Source organism: Rhodnius prolixus, unplaced genomic scaffold, assembly GCF_049639745.1.
Source record: "Rhodnius prolixus isolate KJV_2025 unplaced genomic scaffold, Rpr scaffold_1, whole genome shotgun sequence".
Taxonomy (NCBI): domain Eukaryota; kingdom Metazoa; phylum Arthropoda; class Insecta; order Hemiptera; family Reduviidae; genus Rhodnius; species Rhodnius prolixus.
The window spans coordinates 41,194,035-41,200,284 of NW_027411581.1; positions in this window are offsets into that span (position 1 = coordinate 41,194,035).

Below are 6,250 nucleotides of genomic sequence, written 5' to 3' on the forward strand. Positions count from 1 at the left end.
TGTTCATCAAATTGAACTATTTTCAACATTGTTTATAAGAATATTGTTTTCTACTGACAGAAAAAGACATTGTATATCTCAGATACGAGGCGGAAATAACTGCGAACACTTTTAGACAGTCTAGTGGCTGAACATGCTGATTGTAATTATTACACTTATTGGCTTGTAAAAAATAAAAAGTGCTGTCGTTTTCTGAGCATTTTTTATTTGCTATTTCATTATTAATAATTACAGATGTTATTTAATTAATTTAATTTCTTCTATTGATAGAAAAACTTAAAAATACCAAAGTTTATCTGTAAGATACGCGCGCCCGTTTTTGTAACTTTTTGGGCGCGCCCGCTGGAAGGTTAATAATAAAAGATCTTAGCTTAACTTAAGAAGAGACTATTTGGAAGTGGTGAGGGAAATAGCCAAAATGAAATGTGTCCTACTGACCAATCAAGTAAAAGTTATATTATTCAGAATCGGATCTAATCAATATTAACTTTAACATTGTATTGTTCACCAACATTAAGCGAGAATTGTGTGGAAATTCTAAAATCAATTGCAGTTCTTAAGTAGATAATAGAGCCAGAACTTATTCCAATTTTCGCATCGTTCAAAAATATATTTAAATAGACTGAATTTATTTTATAACCTCATTATATTGAATAATTTTTTGTTCTTATTTTTGGGAAGGGGGGAAGCTTGAATATTCTAACCCTGAGTACATTTTAAAAACTTAGTTTTTATCTAAGTCAGGCTGGATAATAAGAACAGGTGCAGTTCCGATAAGTTATGCTGCATACAATCAAAAAGGGACAATTTTTATTCCACTCTAATTGTGTGTTATAAAAACTAATTTTACTAAGGGTTGTACTGAAGGTACGCAAGGGTTGCAGGATGTGGGACTAGGATAGGTTGTCCCAGTCTAGCAATACCATCATTAATCATTATCAGGTAGTAAATTAGCGATTTACTGAGATACTTACAGATGTAAATTCTCCAGTAGTGCGTGGCCTTGTAACTAAGGTAAGGTCTAAACTCAATCATCTTCTATATTACATCCGCGCCATCTTACTTTTCTTTTTTTTTTTTTTTGAATTCTTCTAAAGCTAGTTATCCAAGTCACCTACGAACAAAATGATGTAACTCTTAATGTGCCATGAAATATGTAATGAGGTAGATAGTGCAGCTGACCGTGTCTGGCCGACAAAGGATTGCCCAGCTTCTTTGGTACCGCCGCCTTCTGTGATCTCATCACTCGTTCTCCACTCCATATCCACCGACTTACAGAGCGAGTTGGAGGAGAATCAAATAAATTCTATTTATTAATTAAAAATATTTCACCATTTAATTATTTCTGGCACATTTTCTAAATTTTCCTTAATTTATGGACAAAAAAACAAATTACAACACTCACATGACTTTTTCTTACAATTTGAGGAATGCAATATTTTTTGAAACATGGAATTTATGCGAAATAATTACTACCCGGTAGTGGTGTTACTACTTTTATATCATATCTGCCTGTGAGCAGTTATTGGGTTCATAGCTTTGTCTTAATATTTTATCCTGTAAAAACAAAATAACAATAATTCAATTTACTGTAGAGCTTTATTTCTGAATTTCGAAAATATATAAAAAATTACGCTCACACACAAAAGCTTTAATTACGCTTTCTATTTCCTGAGAGTTGTTTTTATATCTTACTAAGAGAAGCGTAATTATAGCAATAAATAATAGTCATGAAATAATTAATTTTAACATTTATATGAACGTCACAACTATAACTTTCCCAACCATTTTGTATTTTGTCAGTACTTTGAAATCCACTCACTACCCAAAGTTTTGATTAGATAACAGAATTTATCAAAACTATTTAGATTTGAATGCTTATATTTATTAAAATGATTTAGAAACTAAATTAATTTGTCAGAATATTTGAAGAGAAAATTTAACTTTCTACCGGCACATTCATTTAATCGATTAGCCTTTACCAAAGTTATTATCTAGATGAAAAATATCGTGCTGTATCTACTCCATAGCAGGCTTTCGTTATAAAGCATGCAATATTTACTTTTGACATTACTATTTTTTTTTCCTTTTATATTTTATTTATATTTTTTGTGATTGCTTACAGATTGTGAACAAAATAAATATTAAAGCGTACACTTTAATTTCCACCAAACAAATGAAGATACACATATTAATCTTTTGAGAAGTGGTAAAATATTTATAATTTTATATCTAAACAGTTTTTGGAGGTTACAAAAAAAAATTAATTTATTGAGAATCGCTTAAATCAATCAAGAAGTCCCGCATTGCGGTCAGTACACGGGAATAATAAAGAATTTGTTTCTTTTTCTTTAGTGTGTGTACATATCTCTATAATTAATTATCATTCAAAAAATTAATTGTGGGGGAAACAATTAATTAGTCTTTCTCTGAGAGACATTTATCTCCTTCTTTAACCTTCTTTAATTCCTTAGGTACTTAATTTCATGAAGAGATGACTACAAAGCTCTAAGAACGAGGATGTCGTGCTAGGAACCAACGTTCGAACACTTGAATTTTTCTTACTAGAAATCATGACCTTACTTGCCCTGATCTTCCTTCTTCATCCTTCATGTCTTTCTACTTACTAAATACTTTATATCCTATCGGAGTTCTCCACTGACCATCCTTTTTTTTTTTTTTAAATCGCGTAAACCGTTTTAACTAAAAAAAATATAAATTCTAAACTCTGAAAATTTTTGAAACCAATCTAACAGATAAGTTTTCAACAGAACAAATTTTCTATTGTACCATATTTGAAACTAAGCAAATGAACCTTCGATAGAACTTGTTTAAAATATTTCCTAACATTTTCTCAGATTTTCCAGTTTTTTTTGTTTTTTTGTTTAAGGTGCCATTTGTAACCTTTGACTTCCTTATTTTAAGAATGCCTACTTTAAAATTGACTACTGGTCCATCTAAAAGAGTTTTCAATGAATTAAACAACTTGATAACTAGCACTGTTGAGTGCTCGTGAACACGTTTTCTTGTAAAACAAACGTAATTTCTCATACGAAGATAAAAGGAATCCTGGAAAATAGTATACCGTTTGAAAGCCCATTAAACAAGGAAACTTTTATAAAAAGTGCCAGCACCTAGGTCGGATATATAAATTTTCTTAAAAATTTCAATTACTTTTATTTTTCCAGCATCCGGAGGAAGATTGAGGCTGTTTGGAGAATGCTTCGAAATGGTATCAATTTTTAGAAAATTTATCTGTCTTTCTAACCGTGTCATCAGAATCAAATTCGGACTAAAACTTTCTGAGTAATAACATTTTTATTGGAAAAAAGTATTGATTTTAGAAAAAAAAATTAAAGTGACGTCACCCAAGAATAGTGGAAAATATGAAGTTGGCCAATACGTCATTGGCCTCCACTTTAGATGTACTACACACAGTTCACCCTGTATACAGAAGACAATGTAGACTAACGATTTCCATTAAAACGTAAGAAAGTTTTGAAACCAGAGTTACGCCGAGATAGTACACTCCTTGTGGTTTCGTCTTCCAAGGGATTTCTTGGTCATTAACCTTTGTAGAGCGATAACTTCTGCTTCCGTATTTGATGGTCCATATTTAATCTTTAATGTTGGAATAATTTTTTTATTAAGATTAGTTGATGTCTAGAGGCTACCATTGTATCGGCCGCAAATGTATTTATTTTTTTATAGCGGCTGTAGCTTACGTTAAGTTCAGGTATGTCTAGCAATAGAGGCTGAACAGTACAGAATTCTCTACCCCGGCGAGAATGTGTAGGACTAGTACAATCATTTTCGTTGAGTCTTACCTGAAAAGTTGTAAATTGCAAAAGAATCAATAATGAGGTAATGTAAGTAGGTAAGTAATCTTCCTAAGTTTGTTGAAGTAAACCAGTAAAACAACCGATGTCTACATCAATGGCTATTTCAAGAAATACAGCTGTTTTTTGTGACCTTAAAGTTATGTGCGATATACAATATACTGTAACACTCCTAAGTTGATGTATTGGTGGGAGCATTGGTCTGAATCCGAAGAAGTTGGAATTATGTAAGAGTCGTTTTTTAATTATTTTTTGCAATTATTTTTAGAAATGATGTTAAATTTGGATATTTAAGTTAAACAAAATCAAATTTCAGAACCTGTACACTACGCCACCTCATTCTACCACATCCTACAATGCTTTCCTCCCGCTTTAAACCGAGAAAAGGCTGACGTCTTAAATGAACTGAAGTTAATAGCCATGATCACTTGAAAGGTTGGTAGGTAATTAAGTGCAATTAAACTTAATGCAGATTAAATATTGTAAATTAACACCTGAAAAACTTTTTTTCGATTCTATATAAACAATATATCACGATATTATTTATACATTTTCGTTTCGAATCCCCTCATGATGGGAGTAGTTCTTTAAAATTCGTCTTTCTCTCTTTGCCACATGTTTCGGCACAGATGTGAGTGCGCTGATACGATGTGGTGGGGAGTGCTCCTGTGGATCATTCTCCTCTCTCGTGTCAAACATTCCTTTCCATATTAGCCACTGATGAACCAACCAATGCCGAAAAGTTTGACAAATAAAGATAGAAACAACAATCAATACACCAGAGTCCCACTCATAGACAATGTCCGGTTCTCACCAGAGTCTGGGCCAATTTTGTTTATCACCAGGAGACTGACAAAAAAAAAACATGGAATCCGGGCAGGACATGTCCAGATGAACTCTCTGACGTTTGACAGCCTAACCTCTACACAATCAATTTGTGTTTCAAATAAAAACATTCACTAAATGGCTTGTGAGATAGTTTGCCACCGTTTTTTTCAATATTTGCATTCTCATTCCGAAAGTGAGTGGTCATTTCATCTCCTCCTCGAGAGGGGTATGTACTTCAAGGCTGGTTTTGTTCTAGATCAAAAGTTGACTTAACTTAATCTGCGGCAAAGCAGATCTTAGAATCAGCTAAAATTACAGCTAAATGGCCACTAGTTGCAAGAATACGATCGTACACTTGGTTAGTTAATAATATAGTTTTCATTTATTAAGATGGTTTATAATTATATTATTTCAATTACAGCAGGTAACCTATTGCTAGCCAGCATTGTAAGCATGCATGCGGGCTGGGCAGGCTGCTGGAATAATTAAGAATGAATTTAATGTTCACTGCACTAATTGTTAAGGATTACCAACTACTACTGAGTTACGCTCTACCATGGCCTACGTGACACTGAAATGATCGGCCGATTTCTCACCCTCCATCGTCAGCTGTTATTCCGTCATTTCATGCTCACAAACACCCATACTTATATATAGTAAATATCAAAAGAATGAAGGGCTAGGGTACTAGAAGATTATTAATCAAATAAGAGAAACAAAATAAATCAGGGGATGTGTATAACGCTCTAGATATTTCTTCGCAACATTGCACTAATTGCTCTTATAATCCTAAACTTAAACTAAGTTAATCCATATTGCTTCTTTGATTCTATTCAAATATCCAATGTGGTGCAAAAAAAAGCTACAATATCGTTAACGTTATTTTTAGAGCTGTTCATTTTTTGTTTAAATAATGGTGGATCTTTTTTACTTGTGCTTTCAAATTCTAAATTGCCAACAAATGTTTTGATTTCTGGAGATTTTTAATTTTTGGAAATAAAGTGTACTTTACTTTTTTTAAACTTATTTATTTCTATCATGGTTAATACTTTTTCATTTTAGTTTTTAATAAAAAAACCGGGTAATTTTTTTCTCGCAATCCGATTTAACGACCAAACAAAAATTTGAAGGATCTTTTTTATTGAGAAACGACCTCAACGTATTGCAAAACAATATTACATATCATATGTATACATGAGGTTTTGAATTGCAAAAAATAAGGGATGTTGTGGACAGTAACGAGGAAACCCTTACGAAGGCCGGCAGCGCACTGAGTAAAGCTTCAGGCTTCAAAGACCTCAGATGTTGGCATCTTACAAAAAAAATCTTGTCTATTATTTTGACTTTTGATAAATGATGAAATCCTTAGATCGTCGACATTTTTTTTTTTTCAGCAGGAAAAAGCAATATCAAAATCGTTCGTTCAATATTTATATGCCACTGAATACAACAGGTGTCATTTATAAGTTGTGGGCTAAATTTTGGGTACTTAGTTTCTGAAAGTCGAATTCTTCTATAGTTGATACCATATTGTCGACATAAAATTGGGTTTAATATCGTACGGAACGAGGAGAAATGAATTC